The following is a 24,896-nucleotide window of genomic DNA, read 5'->3' on the forward strand; positions in this document are numbered from 1 at the left end:
TAACATCTGGCCACTGGAGGGGAGACGAGGAGACTGGGAGGAGGAATGAAGGTGTGTCAGGAAAGTATACGGAGAAAAGAGGTTGGAGAAAAGAACTGAGATCATGGAGAGGAGAAGAAAGTGGACAGGAGACAGGAGGAGGTGGTGTAACGTGAAAAGAAAAGAGACAAAAACTAAAGAAAGGACACATTGAACTGTGGATGAAGAAAGAGAAAAGTACTTGTTCTGATTGGACACAGAACTGGAAAGGATGTACAGTAGGTAAGTAATAAAGGTTGTTGATGTTAAAGTGCTGACAAGTGAGGAGAGGGTGTTGAGAAGGTGGAGTTGAGAGATCTGAGGATCTGATGAAGAACTCAGGACAGGTCTGCAGACACTACCTTGTTCAAAGGGCAGTGGGGGAGCCTGAAACTAATGACATAATTTAATGTCAGGAATAAACTCACAGAAACGGAGAGAACATGTAAACTCCACACAGAATGGACCTGAACTTTAATGGTAACTGAACCTAAGACCTTATTGCTGTGAGCATGTGATACCCGCTGCACCACCCTGACATGTTTCCAACAGAGACTGAAATCCTTTAGTTCTGGTTCAGACGACATATCTGAGTGTTGATGTGAAACTGAATCTGATGAAACAGTTTAGAATTCAGAGAAACATTTGAAACATTTGAAGCAGAAACTAAATCCTGACCTGAGAGTGTCCAGGTGACAGTGTAGACTCTCCAGTCCAGCAGACAGCAGCTTCACTCCTGAATCCTTCAGCTGGTTGTTACTCAGGTCCAGTTCTGTCAGACTGGAGGACTGAGAGTTGAGAACTGAAGACAGAACTTCACAGCTTCTCTCTGACAGATTACAGCCAGATAACCTGCAGAGATGATTAAAAACAAGAAAGAGTTTCATATTATAAATTAAGTTAGTGTTCAAATATCAAAGTGTTTTCTGTCCTTACAAAGCTTTTTTAGATGCTTTGATCACTGGCAGCAGCATCAGAAGAGCCATAATGTGAAGCAGAGTATTTCTTCAGGTCAAACACATCCAGATGTTGATCTGATGACAGTAAGATGAAGATCAGAGCTGATAAATGAGAAGGAGGAGAGACGTTCTGAGCTCAGGAACTGTTGGATCTGATCCACTAGAGAACGATCCTTCAGTTCATTCAGACAGTGGATCAGATTGATGTTTCTCTCTGCAGACAGATTCTCATCGAGCTTCTTCTTGATGTACTTGACTGTTTCCTCATTGGTCTCTGAGATTCTGTCTGTCTGTGTCATCAGGCCTCGTAAGAGAGTCTGATTGGTCTGCAGGGAAAGACCCAAAGGAAGCGCAGGAACAAGTCCAGGTGTCCATTTGGACTCTTTAAGGCCTCGTCCACAGCACTCTGATGGAGACGTCTTAGTTCAGCTTTTTCTTTCAATATGTTAATCTTTCCGGATGTAGTTTGTTCTTCTGACAGCAGATTGACTCCAGACTGGATGAAGGTCAGATGGACATAAAGAGCAGCCAGAAACTCCTGAACACTCAGATGGATGAAGCAGAAGACCTTGACCTGGTAGAGTCCTCTCTCCTCTTTAAAGATCTGTGTGAAGACTCCTGAGTACACTGAGGCTGCTCTGATATCGATGCCACACTCTGTCAGGTCCTCTCATAGAAGATCAGGTTCCCTTTCTGCAGCTGCTCAAAAGCCAGTTTTCCCAGAGAATCATCTTCCTGTTCTCTGGATTCCACAGTGGATCTGTCTCAGCTCCTCCATCATACTTGACCTTCTTCACTTTGGACTGAATGACCAGGAAGTAGATGTACATCTCAGTCAGGGTCTCTGGCAGCTCTGGTGTGTCTCTGGAGTCCAATACGTCCTCCAGGACTGTAGCAGTGATCCAGCAGAAGACTGGGATGTGACACATGATGTGGAGGCTTCGTGATGTCTTCATGTGGGAGATAATTCTTCTGGACTGCTCCTCATCTCTGAATCTCTTCCTGAAGTAGTCCTCCTTCTGAGGGTCATTGAAGCCTCTGACCTCTGTCACCATGTCCACACACTCAGGAGGGATCTGATTGGCTGCTGCAGGTCGTGTGGTGATCCAGAGGCGAGCAGAGGGAAACAGGTTCCTCCTGATGAGGTTTGTCACCAGATCATCCACTGAACTCGACCTCTGTGACATCAGTCAGGATGACATTGCTGTGAAGTCCAGCGGGAGGCGACACTCATCCAGACCGTCCAAGATGATCAAGACCTGGAGTGTTGGAAGCTGCAGATTCCTGCTTCTTTGATTTCAGCAAAGAAGTGATGAACAAGTTCCACCAAGCTGAACTTCTTCTCTTTCAGCACATTCAGCTCTCTGAAAAGTGAATGGAAATATGAGTGGACGTCCTGGTTGGTTCATCCTTCAGCCCAGTCCAGAGTCAACTTCTGTGTTAAGACTGTTTTCCCGATGCGGCCACGCCCTTTGTCAGGCACTGTTCTGATTGGGGCTGTGTCAGCTGAGACTTTAAAGATGTCTTCACATGTGATTGTTCTTTGTGGTGTGTCTGTTTTCCTGATGCTGCTTCAATCTGTCTGACCCTCATGTTCCTTGTTGACCTCTGAAGCCCCGCCCTCTGTGATGTAGAGCTCTGTGTAGATCTCCTTCAGAAGAGTCGTCTTTCCTGCTTTAGAGATCCCCTCAAACACACGTTCAAACTTCTGCTTCATGTTAGATTTGTATTTACGAGGACAAACTTCAGCACGAGTTCCTGAAAGAACAAACAGCACAGATCAGTTCCTGAATGATGACATCACTTCCTGTTTTCCTGATAGAATTCACACATGAATATATTTCAAATGGACAAACATCACATGTCATTTAGTGTCTGTGTTAAATGTGGACAGAAGTCCTCTTACTGCTCTGCAGACAGTCAGCCAGCTCATCATAATTCATTGACCTCATCAAGGTCAATGTGAGGTTCAGGAAAACCAGTCTGCTGCTCCTCTGCTCCTCATCCTCACTCTGACTCTCCAAGTATTCTCCATCATCTGTCAGGAGAACCTTCTGGATGCTCTTCAGCTCATTTTAACAAACATCAACATGTTCTCCTCGAAATTTCTGCAGCAGAATATAACATGGATGAAGAAACTCATCACTTTTTTTACAAGTGAGGATTTTGTCTGCCACATCATGCTATTTTTATTCTGTGAGTTTCTCTTGATTTTGTTCCTAAAAATCCATTTCAGTTAAAAACAGACTGAAAAGTTAAATCCTTAAATCGTTTTTATGAAACAACAACATCAGAATTTATCCAAAATTAACCACAAATAATTCAAATCATCACTTTCAACAACAGAAAACCCATGAATGATGTACTCAAGAATATAAATGAGAGAATAAACATCATCAAAGTGTTTATTTCTGCAGCATGAAGACATTATGAACAAACTGTCCCAATGATAATATCTGATTGAAGTCAACAGACCAGAAACATGTGGTGCAGGTGTGTTTTGATGCTGCTGAGCAGATGGAACCCTGAGAACCTCTGAGCTCTGCTGCTTCACTCTGTGGACCAATCAGAAAAGTTTACTCACGTATGTCTGAACACAAACAGCTTCAAGTTCACATCAACCTGCATCATTATTCAGAACACTCAAAGTGGTTTTCATGGTCGTCTTCTTGGTCCTGCTGATCCCACTGAGAGCAAACAGTCGCACTGATTGTCCGTCCACACAGGACCCAAAACACTGACTTTCTGGACTTATTGTTGGAAAAGATGAATGAATTTCCAGGCAACAATTCCCTTCCACAGGTTTGGCAGGACGGCCCACCGTGCCAAAAAGTGAGCGCTCCTCCATCAACATGTCAAAATTAAAAGCTTTTGCTTTGTGCTTTTAGCCTGAAAATTCAGATTAATCAACCATGTTTCTCATGGTATCATTAAGACTTTAATGAAACTAATACTCTTAGTAGTACAGTTTACAGAGATATATATATATTTTTTTATTTTGACATGCTGAATTCAAATTGACAATAGAAATGGGTGATTGGCTACTTACACGTGCAAAAGAGAGAGAGTTAGGGTTAGGTGCTCAGAATAGAGGATAATATGAGGACTCCAATCAGTACTTCTAATGCGGCCTATTAAACATGGGGTTAAAATTGTCTCATTAATATTTGTAAATGTACGCAGGGTGATCTACAAATAATCATTGATTTCCAAATGTGTTCAGATATCCACAAATGCAAATTTCATATTTGTAACTTTGCAAATAATGTTGTATTTGCAAATATAAAACTTAATTTGTAAAAAAAAAAATACATTTGTAAAACGGGAAATTGTATTTGTGAATTGAGTTTCAGCATTTCATCGCTTTCCTGTGCAACGTAATTTTGAGACGCACACAGATCCACAAATGCCGACTGATTCACAAATACACACTCACGCCACTGGATATCCACTAGATGGCAGTGTGGTTCCATTCATTGATGTGGCAAACTGAAACTATATATAGATATATACTATAAATAGAAATCGATGGTAAAACAAAGGACAATGAACACAGAGACGTCATACAACAGAAAAACTCACAGAGGTGTCAAGGAACAAACAACAAACTGGGAATGAGAGTGACAAAGAATCATTTGGCAAACTCAAAGCAGAACGGTGCAGCACTTAATGTAACACAAATAAACAGACAAGCAACATTTGTGAAATGTAACAGGTGTAGGGGAGACCAGGAAACAATACACACCTACAAAAACACAGAAACTGACAAACACAAAGTGATACAAACCTCAAAAAGAGCCCTGGGTGTGAGTAGAACATCTAATAATTCTAATAATAAAATCTAATAATAATCTAGTAATTCTCTTCTCCCTCCCTCCTTATCTTTCCTGCTTCTGTGGCGTGTTGTCTGTGAGGCTGCCAGCTTTGCTCTTCTGGAAACGGCAAAAATGGATCTGTTAAGTGGTCTCTGAACGCAATTGACACTATTTTTTTCTACAAGACACTCGGGAGCGGAGGACCCGACCTGTTCCGCTGGGACACATGTGATGGGTTACGTGATGGACAGTTGGAGGAAATGGCAGATCATGTGCCTTTACACGCTGTCTGTGGAGGACGTCGAAGATGTGTATATATTTGGCACGGTGGTGACCGGGTTCCTGCTGTGTGGAGCAGGCATAGCGCTGGTTTACCGGAAAATTAAGAAGGTGGAAGCGACAATAATTGGCCCGTCCACGCTGCCCCACGATTGATTCGATTTGAAGGGCAGTGTCAGCTCAGTCGGCGGGTGTTAACCGCACGTTGGAAACCATCTCGGGAAGAATGGCTGCACTGGAAAACCGCTTTGATCGTCAGTAATGACCACATCTCCTCTCCTAATTCAGATGTATTGAAAGCCACTCTGTCTCAGACTGTGGAATCTTTCAGGTGTCTGCTAATCTGGATATTTATTCGGCTTCCCAAACACAGCTGCACTTCAAGGCCGCTGTGATAAAAACCTCCTGGAAGAAGAACAAAACTTATGCCTCACTCCCTGGTCTTCCCCCGCCCTCAGCTTCTCCAGCTCTGACGTTGACTGTGGACAGTGGACTGTTCAGGGCTGGGCCCCTCCTCCCTCCAGAATGGATGGACAAGGCCGTTGATGGCGCCTAAAGGCTGCCTCCGGAGTGTTCTGTCTGATAACTGGACTCTTACAAATCTTGGTCATCGTCTCTCGTCTTGTTGTTGTGTGTGATCATTGTTCATTGTGCTGATGGGTTTTTTTTCCTGCATTGCTGCTGCGTGATTCAATGCAGCAGCTATGAAGGTTTTTCTTTCCCAAGTTTTACCTTGTGTGTGTTTTTTATATGTGTTCATGTACCAGGCCGGCTTATATGTGTTGTGTGTGATTGCAACATTCAGAGCAATCACATAGTCAACGAGGACATAATTAAATGTTGAAATGACAAAATTAAAAAATTATATCATGAGGTTTATGTCACATTAACAATCACACTGCAGTCATTGTTAAATTATCTCCTGTTGCATTTATAATAAACATTTGTATTATTACAATGTCTGTTTTTCTGGTTGAAATGAGATATGAATAATCTACCAGACTTAAAAATGTACACATTTCTATGTTATTTTATTTGTCTAAAAATAAATGTCCAAGGTTCCTTATGTTAAAGAAGAAATCACAGGAAAGTTATGGTTTTAATTAACAGATGAAGAAAAGTTTCTAAAGATTTTTTTTACTATTTTAATTAAAAGTGTTCAAAACTTCTTTACAGTAATCAGAAATAAAGTTTGAGGTAAAAAAAAAAAAAAAAAAAAAAAAAAAAAAAAAACATTTGCAAGGATTTTCTTCAGAAAACTGCTCTGTATAAAAGAGCAGTCCTGTGACACATTTCTGCACTGATCTTGTGTTACACAGATCAGTGGTTTCTGCACTGATCTTGTGTTATACAGATCAGTGGTTTCTACCACTGATCTTGTGTTATACAGATCAGTGGTTTCTGCACTGATCTTGTGTCAGATATTGGGGAATATTTCAGACAGTTCAGCTCATGAATGAACAACAGCAGCTTAAGTGGGACATTGGTTTTGTTGGCAGGTTCTTTAGCTCTTTGCCATCCAGGTCAGACTGACCATTAAAGTCCAAGCAGCACTTAGAGTCTGACACTGTTGGTCGTTTCCACATCAGAGAGACTTTGAAAACTAGTCAGAACACCAAACTTGTCTCCTACGTTTTGCATAGTGTCAAACCTCTCTAAGTGCTGATGTTGCAGAATCAACAACATCGAAAATTTGTACTTCAAATTTCTTCAGGCATCACCACGGGATGAAACGATTCATAAGAGAAGTGTTGTTTTGTGGATCTGAGCCTTTTCTTTCCTAAAACAGCCTCTGTGTTCATGTCCTTTGTGGACATCTGTGAGGAAACCGAAGCCCTTTCTCTGTAATCGCAGAGACGCTCTGTCTTTTTAAGTGGACCAACTGCAGTGTCCACGTGCATGCTGGAGACGGCAGCAACTTGCAGACATGCTGGATCTGGCTCAAAATGTCTGACCACAAAAAAAGCTCTAGGATTATTTCTAGGAATACAGCTTGTATTCCCTTGTTTTTTTTTCTCCACACATGTTGGCCCTGTTGTCATGTGACTGCCCCTCTACAGTCCTTAAAAGGACTGACTCATCTGCCACCAGAAACCCATAAATGATCCTTTTTGCAGGGCTTCTCCTGAAGCTGCTCATGAAGTATATCATTTCATTTGTGTGGTGCCCAAGGTAACTGGTGTGGCTGCTGGTGGTCTTCTTTTGGAAATGGACACCTGTAATGTGTTCTTTTCATTATGGGGTCAAACTTGACCAGTTGTTCAACTTCTTTGAGGAAGTTGCCATTTCAAGGTGTAAATAATGTCTCTCTGTCAGGTTTCTTACAGCTACAGACTTTACAACAGCAATAAGGCATCTCAGCACCTCCCTCAATCTTAATCTTTCAGCATTTAGAAGTTCCATCTCCTGCTTGTCAATAGTTCCCCCTTTTTAATCCTTACTGCCAGTTCGTTCCAGATTTTTATGCATTTAATATGTTCTGAACAGTTATCATGATAGTGATTATTATTGTTATAATTATAAAATATATTTTTTTAAAAAGTATTATCTGTCAGTTTACTTAATAGTATGTTCCCACATGTAATCTGAATGATTAAAACAACGTTTCCACCAACTGACTCTAATTCAACAAAGCATTTATTTCCACTGACAGAATGTATCATTTCTCTTCTTGGGGAGGTCACTCAAAGAGCCCCTTGAAGTGCAGCGAAATGACCAATTTGGCCAATCAGCATCGCCAAATTAATGGTTTTGGGCGGGGGGCGACCTACGATAGCATTTTTTGCCCCTGGATTTATCAAAGTGCTGCTGTTTTTGGTGGAAACGAAAACCCACCGGAGAAAGTTGAAGAACTTGGGACACAGTTTTTGGGAAGTGAGGGGAACCTGGGATAAAGGAGTGACCCCAAACCGCTGCACCCTGAGTGTTGTAATGTATTTGATACTGTTTCTTCCAAAGTATAAATGAGGCCTAATATAGCTGTAAATGGTTAACTTTATCTGTGAAACTGCTGAATGTCTGTACTGGACTAAGCAGGGAAATCTATTGACACACAAGACCCACCTAGATTTTTTTCCACCAGCTGCCACTGTCAGCTGTGAACTTGGAATGTTTTCTCCACTAACTAATTTCTTCTTAAAATTGTGGTGGTGGCAACTTCTTCCATCATCCTCAGTCCTGGAAAAAAACAAAGTTAGATGGTACCTCTTGCTTGCCTCTACTGGTGGTTGGCTCTCACTGCGGTATTGTATCACTTCCTGTTCCGGAGCACAGCGGTGTTTTTGCTGTATCTGTTAGCTGTTTAATCTGCGCAGTTAGATTGATTGTAGTTACCTAGATAACGATTTGTTTCACAGTTGTAATCTTCACGTGCCTTAACTAAAGCACTCCCTCTGCTGAATCACCTCTAAATTATTTACACATTATTCACTTTGTGTGTTTTTAGGAATCCGCTAGCTTAGCGCAGCTACTAGCTCTTAGCCGATTTAGCATGGCGGCTTCTCCTGTCTCTCCTGCACTTTTCTGCTCTGGGTGTGAAATGTTTAGTTATTCCTCGGCCTCCTTTAGCAGTAATGGTACTTGTAATAAGTGTAGCTTATTCATAGCTTTGGAGGCCAGGCTGGGCGAACTGGAGACTCGGCTCAGCACGTGGAAAATTCTACAGCTAGCCAGGCCCCTGTATTCGGTGCGGACCAAGGTAGCTTAGCCGCCGTTAGTTCCCTCTGGCAGATCCCGAGCAGCGGGAAAGCAGGCCGACTGGGTGACTGTGAGGAGGAAGCATAGTTCTAACAGAAGCCCCGTGTACACCGCCAAACCCGTTCACATCTCTAACCGTTTTTCCCCACTCGACGACACACCCGCCGAGGATCAAACTCTGGTTATTGGCGACTCTGTTTTTGAGAAATGTGAAGTTAGCGACCCAGCAACCATAGTCAATTGTCTTCCGGGGGCCAGAGCAGGCGACATTGAAGGAAATTTGAAACTGCTAGCTAAGGCTAAGCGTAAATTTGGTAAGATTGTAATTTCACGTCGGCAGTAATGACACCCGGTTACGCCAATCGGAGGTCACTAAAATTAACACTGAATCGGGTGTAACTTTGCAAAAACAATGTCGGACTCTGTTGTTTTCTCTGGGCCCCTCCCCAATCGGACCGGGAGTGACATGTTTAGCCGCATGTTCTCCTTTGAATTGCTGGCTGTCTGAGTTGGTGTCCAAAAAATGAGGTGGGCTTCATAGATAATGGCAAAGCTTCGGGGGAAAACTGGTCTTGTTAGGAGAGACGGCATCCATCCCACTTTGGATGGAGCAGCTCTCATTTCTAGAAATCTGGCCAATTTTCTTAATCCTCCAAACCAGACTATCCAGGGTTGGGACCAGGAAGCAGAGTTGTAGTCTTACACACCTCTCTGCAGCTTCTCTCCCCCTGCATCCCCTCATTACCCCATCCCGTAAAGACGGTGCCTGCTCCCAGACCACCAATAACCAGCAAAAATCTATTTAAGCATAAAATTCAAAAAGAAAAATAATATACCACCTTCAACTGCACCACAGACTAAAACAGTTAAATGTGGTCTATTAAACATTGGGTCTCTCTCTTCTAAGTCCCTGTTAGTAAATGATATAATAATTGATCAACATATTGATTTATTCTGCCTAACAGAAACCTGGTTACAGCAGGATGAATATGTTAGTTTAAATGAGGTCAACACCCCCGAGTCCCACTAACTGCCAGAATGCTCGTAGCACGGGCCGAGGCGGAGGATTAGAAGCAATCTTCCATTCCAGCTTATTAATTAATCAAAAAACCAGACAGAGTTTTAATTCATTTGAAAGCTTGACTCTTAGTCTTGTCCATCCAAATTGGAAGTCCCAAAAAACAGTTTTATTTGTTATTATCTATCGTCCACCTGGTCGTTACTGTGAGTTTCTCTGTGAATTTTCAGACCTTTTGTCTGACTTAGTGCTTAGCTCAGTGAGATAATTATAGTGGGCGATTTTAGCATCCACACAGATGCTGAGAATGACAGCCTCAACACTGCATTTAATCTATTATTAGACTCAATTGGCTTTGCTCAAAATGTAAATGAGTCCACCCACCACTTTAATCATATCTTAGATCTTGTTCTGACTTATGGTATGGAAATTGAAGACTTAACAGTATTCCCTGAAAACTCCCTTCTGTCTGATCATTCTTAATAACATTTACATTTACTCTGATGGACTACCCAGCAGTGGGGAATAAGTTTCATTACACTAGAAGTCTTTCAGAAAGCGCTGTAACTAGGTTTAAGGATATGTTCCTTCTTTATGTTCCCTAATGACATATACCAACACAGTGCAGAGTAGCTAACTAAACTCTGTAAGGTGAGACAGAGTATCTCGTCAATAGTTTTACATCCTCATTGAAGACAACTTGGATGCTGTTAGCTCCTCTGAAAAGAGAGCTTTAAATCAGAAGTGCCTGACTCCGTGGTATAACTCACAAACTCGCAGCTTAAAGCAGATAACCCGTAAGTTGGAGAGGAAATAGCGTCTCACTTGTTGTGTTGCTGGGGGGTTGGGGTGGACATGGTTTTTTGGATGTGTGTTTATTTTCCTTCCTAGGTGGTTTGGAACTGATCTCTGTGAAAGCTGTGCTGCAGAAGAGTCTTCACCTTTATTATGATGATGGCTGCACCTGCTGTGATCTCGTGCGGCTCTCCATTAGGAGGAAGTTACGACACCTATGATATTCACGTGCAGATTTAAGGGCTTTCAGCTGGTACCTATGTGGTAATGAGAAGCTGCATTTAAGCCAGCAGTGAGTTGGACTGGATTGCCGGGAGAATTGAACTTTGTTACATTCTTGTGACGAGTATGTGAGGACGCCGAGGGCTGCTCCAGAGGCTGACATCACGTCTGTGAAGGAGGATGAGGGTGAGAGGCAAGCGCTGTCAGCACACGTCAGAGGTGATTATTCCTAAAAGCTAAATTGTTCATATGTTGTGGCGTTTGACGCAGTTAAATTAAGAATTGAAGATAATTGTTCTGATTGCTCCTCACGGCTGTGGTGAAGGGATTGATGATCTTCCACTCGCTGTGAGCAGCTGTTTGTGTGAAGTAGGTCCGCAGTAAGATTCTGAACTTGTTGCTGATAAGTGTGCCTCTGTGGAGAAAACTGTGGATAATGATGGTATGAATAACCTCACTTCTGCTCCTCCTTCAACAGAGCATGTTCTGGAAAGCCACCTGGGGGGGGGGGGGGGGTGTTGACAGAACGATTGAGTCCACAAGATTCGGGCTCGGATCTGTTGTGGCGCTGAGAGAGTGCGCCACTTGTCCACCACACCAGACTTTTATTATTAGATTTATGTACAGCACAGGGTGCCAGTAATAAATCTGTTTTTTCTTTCTGGAGCTGCTTCTGGTCAATTAGTGCTGGGTTCTGTTGGACTCTGGGCCGCTCCTCGGTCTGCGTCCCTCACATAACATCACTAATTTAGAAGATCTTCACTTAGCCTGGAAAAGGTCTGTTGCTCTATAAAAAAAGCCCTCCGTAAAGCTAGGACATCTTACTACTCATCACTAATTGAAGAAAATAAGAACAACCCAGGTTTCTTTTCAGCACTGTAGCCAGGCTGACAAAGACTCAGAGCTCTATCGAGCCGAGTATTCCTTTAACTTTAACTAGTACTGACTTCATGACTTTCTTTGCTAATATTTTAACTATTAGAGAAAAAATTACTCATAACCATCCCAAAGACGTATCGTTATCTTTGGCTGCTTCAGTGATGCCAGTATTTGGTTAGACTCTTTCTCTCAGATTGTTCTGTCTGAGTTATTTTCATTAGTAACTTCATCCAAACCATCAACATGTCTATTAGACCCCATTCCTACCAGGCTGCTCAAGGAAGCCCTACCATTATTTAATGCTTCGATCTTAAATATGATCAATCTATCTTTATTAGTGGCTATGTACCACAGGCTTTTAAGGTGGCAGTAATTAAACCATTACTTAAAAAGCCATCACTTGACCCAGCTATCTTAGCTAATTATAGGCCAATCTCCAACCTTCCTTTTCTCTCAAAAATTCTTGAAAGGGTAGTGTAAAACAGCTAACTGATCATCTGCAGAGGAATGGTCTATTTGAAGAGTTTCAGTCAGGTTTTAGAATTCATCATAGTACAGAAACAGCATTAGTGAATGTTACAAATGATCTTCTTATGGCCTCAGACAGTGGACTCATCTCTGTGCTTGTTCTGTTAGACCTCAGTGCTGCTTTTGATACTGTTGACCATAAAATTTTATTACAGAGATTAGAGCATGCCATAGGCATTAAAGGCACTGCGCTGCGGTGGTTTGAATCATATTTATCTAATAGATTACAATTTGTTCATGTAAATGGGGAATCTTCTTCACAGACTAAGGTTAATTATGGAGTTCCACAAGGTTCTGTGCTAGGACCAATTTTATTCACTTTATACATGCTTCCCTTAGGCAGTATTATTAGACGGCATTGCTTAAATTTTCATTGTTACGCAGATGATACCCAGTTTTATCTATCCATGAAGCCAGAGGACGCACACCAATTAGCTAAACTGCAGGATTGTCTTACAGACATAAAGACATGGATGACCTCTAATTTCCTGCTTTTAAACTCAGATAAAACTGAAGTTATTGTACTTGGCCCCACAAATCTTAGAAACATGGTGTCTAACCAGATCCTTACTCTGGATGGCATTACCCTGACCTCTAGTAATACTGTGAGAAATCTTGGAGTCATTTTTGATCAGGATATGTCATTCAATGCACATATTAAACAAATTTATAGGACTGCTTTTTTGCATTTAAGCAATATCTCTAAAATTAGAAAGGTCTTGTCTCAGAGTGATGCTGAAAAACTAATTCATGCATTTATTTCCTCTAGGCTGGACTATTGTAATTCATTATTATCAGGTTGTCCTAAAAGTTCCCTGAAAAGCCTTCAGTTAATTCAAAATGCTGCAGCTAGAGTACTAACGGGGACTAGAAGGAGAGAGCATATCTCACCCATATTGGCCTCTCTTCATTGGCTTCCTGTTAATTCTAGAATAGAATTTAAAATTCTTCTTCTTACTTATAAGGTTTTGAATAATCAGGTCCCATCTTATCTTAGGGACCTCATAGTACCATATCACCCCAATAGAGCGCTTCGCTCTCAGACTGCAGGCTTACTTGTGGTTTGTAAGAGTAGAATGGGAGGCAGAGCCTTCAGCTTTCAGGCTCCTCTCCTGTGGAACCAGCTCCCAATTCAGATCAGGGAGACAGACACCCCTCTCTACTTTTAAGATTAGGCTTAAAACTTTCCTTTTTGCTAAAGCTTATAGTTAGGGCTGGATCAGGTGACCCTGAACCATCCCTTAGTTATGCTGCTATAGACTTAGGACTGCTGGGGGTTCCCATGATGCACTGAGTGTTTCTTTCTCTTTTTGCTCTGTATGCACCACTCTGCATTTAATTATTAGTGATTGATCTCTGCTCCCCTCCACAACATGTCTTTTTCCTGGTTCTCTCCCTCAGCCCCAACCAGTCCCAGCAGAAGACTGCCCCTCCCTGAGCCTGGTTCTGTTGGAGGTTTCTTCCTGTTAAAAGGGTGTTTTTCCTTCCCACTGTAGCCAAGTGCTTGCTCACAGGGAGTCGTTTTGACCGTTGGGGTTTTTACGTAATTATTGTCTGGCCTTGCCTTACAATATAAAGTGCCTGTTTGTTGTGATTTGGCGCTATATAAATAAAATTGATTGATTGAGTAATCTGCTCTTACTAGGATGCAGCAGTTTTCTAGTTTGGAAGATAGTTCTGGAGGAAATCACTGAAGAAATTAACAAACTGAAAATATGGTTTGACTGAAACAAACTGTCATTAAACTTAAATAAGACAGGGATGAAATGGAGATGTGAGAGTCACTAGGTGTTCACAGGAAACATTTATTTCTGTATGTATTTATTTATGTTCATTGTTAGTTGCTATTATAGATTTTCTGTTATGTTTCTGTTCAGGTTCTTTTTGTCTCTTTCTCTAAAATGTAATATAATAATCATTAGATTATTACTATATAAGCAAAAATAAATTTAAGGAATATTACAATTTGAAAACAAATGCACCCGAACGTGATGTCGGCTGCAATTGCTAAATGCTAACTTTTAACATTGAAAATGCCATAGACATGCTAACGCATTAGCATCGCTCCCGTTTTTAAGTTATAAAATACATCTATCAACTGTTTCAGAAGACCATAACAGGTCGGTTTAACATAGAAAAGGTAAATAATACTCACAGACATATGCTCTTTAGTGTTTTGCCGGGGGAAAATTCAGCAAAAGAAAGAAATAAACAAAGCAATCGACCGAAGCATTGCTTCAATCTGCGAACCACTGCTTCGATTGGTTAAAGGTTCAAAGCAAAGCCGCGCTGCAGAAAAGTTAAGGACCCGCTGCAGGGTCTGTAATCAATGTAGAGAAATTATCATTTTCCTGACAAACACCTGCCAAAACAACGGCCACTCTGAAGGACCGATAACAGAATCGTTAAGCACAAAGCTTATTGATGTCGGTGGATTGAATCATTTCTTAACGATACCGAAAGGAACCGGTTCTCAATACCCATCCCTAGTCGTGTATTATGTAGCACGTGAGAAGGGGTTAATTGACATATTTTTGTGTAAATTATGGTATATTTTCTCAGTTCTCAGCATGAAAAAATCTAATTAATGTATATTTCAAGAAAAATGTGATTTTACAAATTGTATTCACTGCAAAATGAGTGGTTGTTATGTAGCCGTGCCCCTTAGCAACGACTTCTATTAAATTTCAATAAAGTAATTTTGCTCAAAAATGTGCAAGTGTTGTTTGTGGTAACAAGCTGAAATGTGTTCACTATGTTCATCTTCATATAAAAGGAGGATTTTTATTAGTTACCAGGTCTATGCTACAAAAATCCTTTTCTAAGACATTTTAACATTTTCGGGGTCTCGTCTCATGGCCTAACTGTGTTGTACAGTTTTTGGTATTACAGTTTTTCTGTGTTTAAATTCCACAATGGAATATGTTTATTTTAACATATCTGTACTGTTATTTCCTATTTCAGTTTTGTTACACATTTTATTGCTGCAAGTTAAAACACTACTCCATTGTTTTCTTTAAAAAAATTTCTTGATTTCACAGGATGTCCCTATTAATTTTATACACTTTTTTTTTTTTTTTACAGTTTATGTAACTGCTCCAAACATGTGCAGACTACTGTACAAACACACATATAGCCTTATTGTCTGGTTACCCAAGGCCAAAATATGGCCATCGGGTATTGCAAAGGCCTTCCATCTGCCCGTCTGCCTACCCATCTGTTTGTTCTTCTGTCTGTGCTCATCATAAGTCCAGTCCTATTGCTGCCAGGGTCTTCAGATTCACAGGGAACATTCTTGGGACACAGACCTTGAACAAGTTCAAAATGGCTAACCATGACCTATTATAAGGGGTCAAAGGTCACATTCTGTTTCCTAATTTTATGCTCATATGACCGAGGGTATTTTATTCGCGGCGGAGCTGCATGGCGCAAAGAAAACACCGTGATGAAGCCTCACGGGACATGTTTCTGGCATGTCCACATCATGCACAATCACAATCGGATAATCACACGACTGGAAAGCAACCAGAATCCGTCTGAAAGCCATCTCAAAGCCGTCCTGTGAGATCAACACTGAGGTGGTTTTGTGCCACGTCCCTCCGCTTCTTTTTCCATGAAAAAAAAATTCTTTTAACGGTAGAATGTGCTGAAAAAGTGCTGATGTCGACGCCTTCTGCCTTTTTGTAAAAGTCAGACGAGGTCCCGGATCAACAAAGCCTCACGTTGGAAAAGATTTGGTTGTTTCAGCGGGGTGTGAGCATGTCAATGGGCGCTGGGAGCGCTCAGCAGTTGTGGGCCATCCTTAAAGTGGCAGTAACACTCCTTAATCTGTTTAATCCCCATAAAATCGTCCCTGAAAGCCATATTAATTTTTCGAACGGTGTCCACCTGGAGGTCTCTTACAGTTTCTGGAAAAAATTGATGCAGCAAAGATCCAAATCGTTCAGACATTTATTCGCAATAAAAATAGACGAGATGGGTAGACCACACCTCACTCAAAGCCTGCTCACAGGCGAATGACGCAACCGACAGGCATGAAAAAACTCACGCATGCGCACGAGGGTTCAAGCTTGGCTGACGCAATCACACGTGATTCAAATCCATACGGTTTTTGAAAAAATAATAAGGTCGGATACTTTCCTCACAGACCTCGTACAGTAAAAATTTGCCTTGAATAGGTTTTCTTGGCTTGATTGTTTTTTGAAGGGGGAAAAATGACCAACACATGTATTGTTGAAAAGATATTCAACATAATTTAAAGCCAAAGAACAAAATGCATCCTGTTTAATACTTAGAGCACCAAAAATGTAATTAAAATAAAATTAAATAAAATGTAAAAAAAAAAAAATCATTATCAATATCAATGGACGAAGTCAGATACAGAAATTTTTAAAAGAGTTTGAAATGAGTTATGGAAGGTCCAGTGATATATTAATTGAAAAATGTAAACATCATGAAATCAAATTCTACAAACTAAAAGTGGGGACAAATTTGGTCATTTAGACATGAGTTAAAGCATTAACACGGAGATTGAAAGGAAAAGGGAACACATCTATTTAGTCAACAGTAGGATGAGTATTCTGTGTTATTAGGACAAAAATACAAATTCTAAATAATAATAATAATTATTATTATTATTATTATTATTATACAATATTTAAATATGATTTTCAGCATTTGCATCATGTCAATTAGTGCTAGAGTTAAAATAGAATTAAAATAATGGACAGGGGAATCTACTCTGCTCAATCCAGTAAAATAAAGAAATTTAAAGTTTTGATCAGGCCATGGAGCTCCATGGATCAGGCACAGGACAGTGGCGCCATCAAGCGGTAGGCAGGTGTAACCTCTGTCAAATCAGGTGATTAGTCAGCTGACGTTCAGAAACAGGAAGACGGACAGCGGAACTTTAAAAGACACAGACGGGTATCGCCTTTCTCTACATTTTTCATATTGTCAGCAAAGTTAACTAGTCATCTGACAAAATGTTCGGCAGAGACGATGAAGACGGGGATTTCTTGTCTCCTACAGGAGGGTGAATTAGTTTTTCTTAGCAATCTTAGCCTGTGTGCTAACTGTTAGGCTGAGCGGCTAATGTTAGCCTGCTGCACCTGTGTCTGGACCAGACTTTTACAAATCTCGCACTATAACTCAAAAGGTGTTTATTGGAAACCTTTCACTTCATATTAGGGGGAAAGAAAGTACAAGGTAACTTTTTGTGATAATTTGTTCTGAAATTAAGGCTTAATGGATAATTAAGTATACTTAATTATCCATTAAGCCTAATTTATTTATAAAATTTCATCATCATCTGTACAGTATACTGTACAGATGATGATGAAATTTTATAATCATCACTCAGGACAAATCTACTAAAATTATACCATCTTCTTGCTGTCAGCTTAAAGGGTCATACAGTGCCAACTTGGGTACACAGCAGATATGGTTGTCGTATCATGTTTCAAAACGTCCCATGATTATTTATGATAGATGCACAAAAGATAAAGATAAACTTTATTGATCTCACAGAGGAGAAATTCACAGTTAAGTCCAAAAGGTTTGTTTTAGACACCCGGTGTCACAGACCGAACCGTCCGCTCCTAAAAATTGTTCCACCTTTTGCATTTGCACACGTGTAATTTCTGATCACAGGAGCACATCTGAGATGGAGTCTCTTCACCCAAAGCAGTCAAATGGATTATTGGGATTATTAACCCTCTGGGGCTGACACCGCGTATACGACGGCTAAGACCATCGGCCATCTTTGTACTCCTCATAGAAGCTGTGTGATGATGTGCGCAATGTGAGTGTCCAATTGGAATTAGTTCACCGGTCACATGGTTTTTTTCAAAATCCAATCGTAGGGCAGATTACCTCACGTGAAAAGCCAAAGATCATTTTCAGGAGTAATAAGTTACTAGTTGGCCCGTTTGAATAGCCCACTGGATGCTCCAATGAGTACATATTATTAGTACATACTCAATGCGCCCTGCGCCATTATGCACAGCGAGTGAAAGCAGACGAGGCGCCTCTGATGACAATCTCACATGCTCAACAAAGAGTGTGTAACTATCAGGAATGCTCCACTAGTCTGCATGTGAATGTTACTCGATAACTCTGTTGCTTTCTCTGTGAAAGCACTGTTTACCATATCAAAATAACCAAACACAGAGACCATTTGTATATATTGTTCAAATGTGCATTTCTGTTTATTGTTTGAACCTTTTTGTTGTACAGTCTTTCACACCAAGACCTCAAATTACCTTTATAAAGTGTCAAAACAGTTGTTTTGTTGTGTGGGCCGCTGAAGAGGAGGTACTGCTGGCCCACCACCAGAAGGCGCCTTGCCTGAAGTGCGGGCTTCAGGCACGAGAGGGCGCAGTCGCCCCTCAGGATCAGCCGGGAGTGACAGCTGTCACTCATCATCAACGCCAGCTGTCACTCATCAACCACCACCACCATAAAAGCCAGGCAGCATCTCCACCTCGCTGCCGAGATATCGTCTACATTGAGGTAAATCTCTCAGCCGTATTCTGTACCGAATGCACTTAATTCTGTACTGTTTGCAGGCGTACCTGTTTCCTTGCTGTTAGCTGAAGGCTGGGGTTCGAAGCCGGTGATAGAGTGACGATCTTCACTCCTCACGCCGAACTCGGATAAGTAGTGATTCAGGCGCTGCTTTTCTGTGTTCCTATTTCTGAGGTGGAGGTGTTCCCTCCCAGAGGAACTGAACTGTCTACTGAGTGTTTACTGGGTGTGTATCCACACACCCACCATTAACTGTTTCTGCTTCCTGCCAGCAATACCAGATCTGAAAGCTGGAGACGGTGGTCACCTGGGGATTCAGGACTTGGCAGCTCCGGTGTGCTTCAGACCCGTTGGCAGTGGAAATCGTGTGGGACCCGGCTCTTCTCTGGACAGACGTCTTCTATCCTCGAGCCTGCCCTCACGTCACCTTTGTATATTTACTATTTTCAAATTCTGTGATTGTCTGTATTTCATTGTGCACATTCACAACAGTAAATTGTTGTTTTTTGGCTCATCCATTGTCCGTTCATTTACGCCCCCTGTTGTGGGTCCGTGTCACTACACTTTCCCAACATGTTTATTATAGTTTGCTGTGTGTTTTGAATAAATGTGTGTGGAAAATTATTTTTCGCTTTATTTTTTCTTGCCTATTTTTGATTGTAAACCTTTATTATACTTATCAAACACAACTAAAACATATATATTCTGAAAGCACAGGTTGTCCTGAAAAAAGAGTCATGAAACTTGATTGTGGGATGCAGGGAGCACTGTTAACAGCAATAATAAAACATTATGCCAGGCAAGTGAACTGTCCAAAAAATGCCCTCGGACCCCAGAGGGTTAACCATCAGATGATAAAGATAAAACCTCTTAAATCATTCTAAAGTCATTTCTAAGCAGAAATTAGGCCGTTTAAGCAGAAACAAGATGAAATTCCGTGATGCTTTGAAATGTCCGACGTGCAGTGAATGCATCAGATAGCAGCTTGTTTAGCTGCAGCGCTCTGATCACTTCCGCCGCCTTTTATGATGAAATAATGGTGAATTTATGTGGAAAGGATTGTTGTACCAAAGCTTCAGATATCTTTCACTGAGATAGATGATGACTGTTGTGCAGTTTGAAGTAGAAGTGAGGTGATAATCCGTGAACCGCGTCATCAGGGGGGACTGATTTTTTTGGGGGGGGACCATTCGGTCAGTGACAACGGGACATATGTCTAGACATCAGCCTGTACCTGTTCCTCACACTGTTTGACCACATTTGAAGTGTTGTACAAGTTTGAATACATTTTGTGTATTTCACAGAACTGAACTGAAATCCGAACCATAACCGATTTATCTCCCTGGAGTCCTCGGAACTTGCTGGCGCATCTTGATCAACTTTGTCATATTTCTATTGATAGATCAGTGACTGAATATCACTGAGACTTCATTAGACCACTTTCTGAAACTTCAACTTCTTAGCTGTAGTTTCCGTCTTCCCTCAAGACCATCCGTCACTTTCATGCAATCCCAGATGAGAGTATCACAGAACCACTCAACATCACTGCCCCTCTGTACTGATAATGGTTGCAGCAAGTGTCAGTCTGGGATTCCCAGTAAGGATTTTATTGATGTTGACATCAGAGTTTATGACTCGTGACAAGATGAAGCCTTTCTCCCTCTTGGCCAATTGCTTCATCAATAGCACACTAAGGCTTTCTAACATTTACTAGTCTAATAATGTAACGGGGCTGAATGAAAAGCAATGCCTCCATTTTCTGTTTCCATCAAGAATTGGCAGCACTGGCACATAACAGTTTTTCATATGTTCTGTAGGTTCCCCTCTACAATCTCAGTTAGTGGAAAGCTATCATTGTGAAAAGTTGCTTTGTTATGTGGCAAGAATGGAACCCCGTGAAAGAAACTCACCTCGCCATTCCATTTTAATCAATGAGCTGTCACGGAGTTCTTGACAGCAGTAGGTTTTACAAACAAAGAGTTGGACGACCTCTGTCAGCAACCATGTTTCACAAGAAAAAGTCAATGAATTGTTTCCAGAGAACCAGTGTATACGAGGTCTGTCCAAAAAGTAACGGACCTTTTTATTTTTTCAAAACTATATGGATTTGAATCACGTGTGATTGCATCAGCCAAGCTTGAAACTTCGTGCGCATGCGTGAGTTTTTTCACGCCTGTCGGTTGCGTCATTCGCCTGTGAGCAGGCTTTGTGTGAGCAGTGGTCCACCCCTCTCGTCGGATTTTTATTGCGAATAAATGTCTGAACGATTTGGAGCATTGCTGCATCAATTTTTTCCAGAAACTGTGAGAGACCTCCAGGTGGACACCATTCGGAAAATTAATATGGCTTTCAGGGACGATTTTATGGAGATTACACAGATTAAGGAGTGCTCCAGACAGATTAAAGACTGGCCACATCTGCTGAGAGCGCGCCGCGCTCCGAGCGCCGATCGACAGGCTCAAACCCCGCTGAAACAACCAGATCATTTCCAACGTGAAGGCTTTGTTGATCCGGAATTCCACGCACTGGGTATTCTTGGACAAGTCAGTCTAGTGTCTCAGTCCACCCGGCTGTAAATGGGTACTGGCTTCGGCTTCAGTTGTACAGATAACATACGTTGGATTTGCCCATCGTCCAGGAGGAATCATTGACTCTCATTTACGTGACAGTACAGAATCTACAAAAGTTTGTGGCCTGTACGAGACTTACCACTTCCTCCTCTAAAGACACAAAAACAGACACCTGTAACATGGACCATACCATTCCTTACCCTTCAGGGATGCGATACAGTAATAGGAAGGTCTGAGGAAAAGCAAAATCTTAGGCTGGAGGTCTTGGGCTCACCCTAGGACCCTGGAAGTTGAAGGGTTCTAGATGCTAAAAAATCAAGATTGTCCAGCAGCCAAGAAGAAACATTTTTTTTTTCCACAATGAAAGCATCAACACAAAATCAGTATAAATCACCACTTACTGTTTTTGTTGAAAAAGCCCCGATGACACCCACACTGATCCACAGCAACTGGAAAAGGCCAAGGACACGCCCATGTTTCACTTGTCTGTGGCAGATATGTACTTTGGAACAGTTGGGGATGGACCACTTGTCTGCTTCTGTGGTTACCATTCAGGAACCAATGGGATTTTGTGGTGCAGTAAGACACACATTCCTTGACTTGCCAACACTCTCTTACCTATAGCCGTGTCCCATGAATCATCTGAAATCTGCGACTGCATAACTTCCAAAAATTTGTATAGCTGTTGTGCAAATCCAGAAGTGGCTGTGCACAATGTTGGAGGTTGGACCTTAATGCAAGTATGTTCAAATTTAAATACAACCCCAATTCCATTGAAGTTGGGATGTTGTGTAAAATGTAAATAAAACAGAATACAGTGATTTGCAAATCCTCTTCAACCTATATTCAATTGAATACACCACAAAGACAAGATATTTAATGTTCAAACTGATAAACTTTATTGTTTTCGTACAATATTTGCTCATTTTGAAATCTATGCCTGAAACACATTTCAAAAAAGCACTTTTCCACTTTGCATTTCAAATGAGCTTGGGCCCAGAGAAGGCAGCAGTGTTTCTGGATGTTGTTGCTGTATGGCTTTCGCTTTGCATGGTAGAGTTTTTAATTTGCACTTGTAGATGTAGGGACAAACTGTGTTAACTGTCAATGGTTTTTCTGAAGTGTTCCTGAGCCCACGCGGTAAGATGCTTTACACAGTAATGTCAGTTTTTAATGCAGTGCCGCCTGAGGGATCGAAGGTCACAGGCATTCAATGTTAGTTTTCGGCTTTGCCGCTTACATGTCGAAAGTTCTCCAGATTCTCTGAATCTTCTGATTATATTATGGACTGTAGATGATGGAATCCCTAAATTCCTTTTAATTGAACATTGAGAAACATTGTTCTTAACCTGTTGGACTATTATTTCATGCAGCTGTTCACAAAGTGGTGAACAGCTGAGCCTTTTAGGGATGCTCCTTTTATACTCAATCATGACACTCACAGTTAGTGTCCTCAGTTCTCAAACGCTTATTGAGTGTTGTTAGAAGCAAACGTGATGTAACACAGTGGTAAACATACCACTGTCCCAACTTTTTTGAAACATGTTGCAGGCATCCATTTCAAAATGAGCAAATATTGCACCAAACAATAACAAATATTATCAGTTTGAACATTAAATATCTTGTCTTTGTGGTGTATTCAGTATAGGTTGAAGAGGATTTGCAAATCATTGTATTCTGTTTTATTTACATTTCACACAACTTCCCAACTTCATTGGAATTGGGGTTGTACTTAATCTGCATTTCACAGAAAATAGACCTCCAAAAAATAACTGGCAAAAACCCCTTAGATATCCATAAGTTTCTTCAAACAGTGAAAACATTTATAAAACCAGTCATTGAAATCAATCAATCAATCAATCAATTTTTTTTTTTATATAGCGCCAAATCACAACAAACAGTTGCCCCAAGGCGCCTCATATGCAAGGCAAGGCCATACAATAATTATGTAAAACCCCAACGGTCAAAACGACCCCCTGTGAGCAAGCACTTGGCTACAGTGGGAAGGAAAAACTCCCTTTTAACAGGAAGAAACCTCCAGCAGAACCAGGCTCAGGGAGGGGCAGTCTTCTGCTGGGACTGGATGGGGCTGAGGGGAGAGCACCAGGAAAAAGACATGCTGTGGAGGGGAGCAGAGATCGATCACTAATGATTAAATGCAGAGTGGTGCATACAGAGCAAAAGAGAAAGAAACAGTGCATCGTGGGAACCCCCCAGCAGTCTACCCCCTATTGAAAGGGGGGGAAAAAATAATAGCACAGTAAAACAGAACAAATGAAAGAACTGAACAGTGTAAAACTTAAGGCTGATACCCCCTATTTAATACTGTTTATGACATCATGCATTGTATGAGCCAATCCATTTTGTAATAACACAAGACTGGATAGAATACCAAAATAAGAAATGATCAGTAACAAACCGTGCAACCTCATGTATAATTGTATTTACTTCTCTGTATCAGTTAAGATATAAAAACAGCAATTTTTTTATTTCCTCAAGAGGCAACAAATTTGGTAAACTCGAATTTAAATCTAGAAATATTGAATAGCGTTCTCAGTATCCACTTCTCTCTCTCTGTCTCTCTCTGTCTCTCTCTGTCTCTCTCTGTCTCTCTCTCTCTCTCGCTCTCTCTCTCTCTCTCCTCTTCTCTCTCTCTCTCTCTCTCTCTCTCTCTCTCTCTCTCTCTCGTCTCTAGGTGCTGGTCATATAATTAGAATATCATGAATAAGTTGATTTATTGCAGTAATTCCATTCAAAAACTGAAACTTGTATAATGTATACATTCATTCCACACAGACTGATATATATCAAGTGTTATTTCTTTTAATTTTGATGATTATAACTGACAACTAACGAAAACCCCAAATTCAGTATCTTAGAAAATTAGAATCTTGTGAAAAGGTTGAATATTGAAGACACCTGGTGTCAGACTCTAATCAGCTAATTAACTCGAAACACCTGCAAAGTCCTTTAACTGGTCTCTCAGTCTAGTTCTGTAGGCGACAGAGTCATGGGGCAGACTGCTGACTTGACATCTTGCCTGGACTCAAGACAAAAAGGACTCTGGACTGCTGCTGAGTGCTCCAAAGTTATGTTCTCTGATCAAAGTACATTTTCCATTTCCTTTGGAAATCGAAGTCCCAGAGTCTGGAGGAAGAGAGGAGAGACACAGAATCCACGTTGCTTGAGGTCCAGTGTAAAGTTTCCACAGTCAGTGATGGTTTGGGGCCATGTCATCTGCTGGTGTTGGTCCAGTGTTTTCTGAGGTCCAGTGTCAATGCAGCCGTCTACCAGGAAGTTGTAGAGCACTTCATGCTTCCTGCTGCTGACCAACTTTATGAAGATGCAGATTTCATTTTCTAACAGGACTTGGCACCTGCACACAGTACCAGTACCTGATTTAACGACCATGGTATCCCTGTTCTTAACTGGCCAGCAGACTCACCTGACCTAATCTATGGGGTATTGTGAAGAGGAAGATGCCACACACCAGACCCAACAATGCAGAAGAGCTGAAGGCCACTATCAGAGCAACCTGGGCTCTCATACCAGCTGAGCAGTGCCACAGACTGATTGACGCATTACTGCA

General features: G+C 41.3%; 2 long non-coding RNA genes across 2 annotated transcripts; one reads left to right on the plus strand and one right to left on the minus strand.

Moving 5' to 3' along the window:
• Window positions 1-500: 500 nt before the first annotated feature.
• LOC117521630 lies at window positions 501-6,826 on the plus strand. Its single transcript, XR_004564001.1, has 3 exons — window positions 501-586; window positions 3,582-3,587; window positions 6,816-6,826. It is a non-coding gene; the product is annotated as an uncharacterized LOC117521630 (long non-coding RNA).
• Window positions 2,565-17,098, minus strand: LOC117521636. Its single transcript, XR_004564006.1, has 4 exons — window positions 17,088-17,098; window positions 15,543-15,548; window positions 2,884-3,075; window positions 2,565-2,735 (listed from the first exon to the last, which is right to left on the minus strand). It is a non-coding gene; the product is annotated as an uncharacterized LOC117521636 (long non-coding RNA).
• Window positions 17,099-24,896: the final 7,798 nt, after the last annotated feature.

The sequence above is a fragment of the Thalassophryne amazonica genome, chromosome 12 (assembly GCF_902500255.1).
Source record: "Thalassophryne amazonica chromosome 12, fThaAma1.1, whole genome shotgun sequence".
Classification (NCBI taxonomy): Eukaryota; Metazoa; Chordata; class Actinopteri; order Batrachoidiformes; family Batrachoididae; genus Thalassophryne; species Thalassophryne amazonica.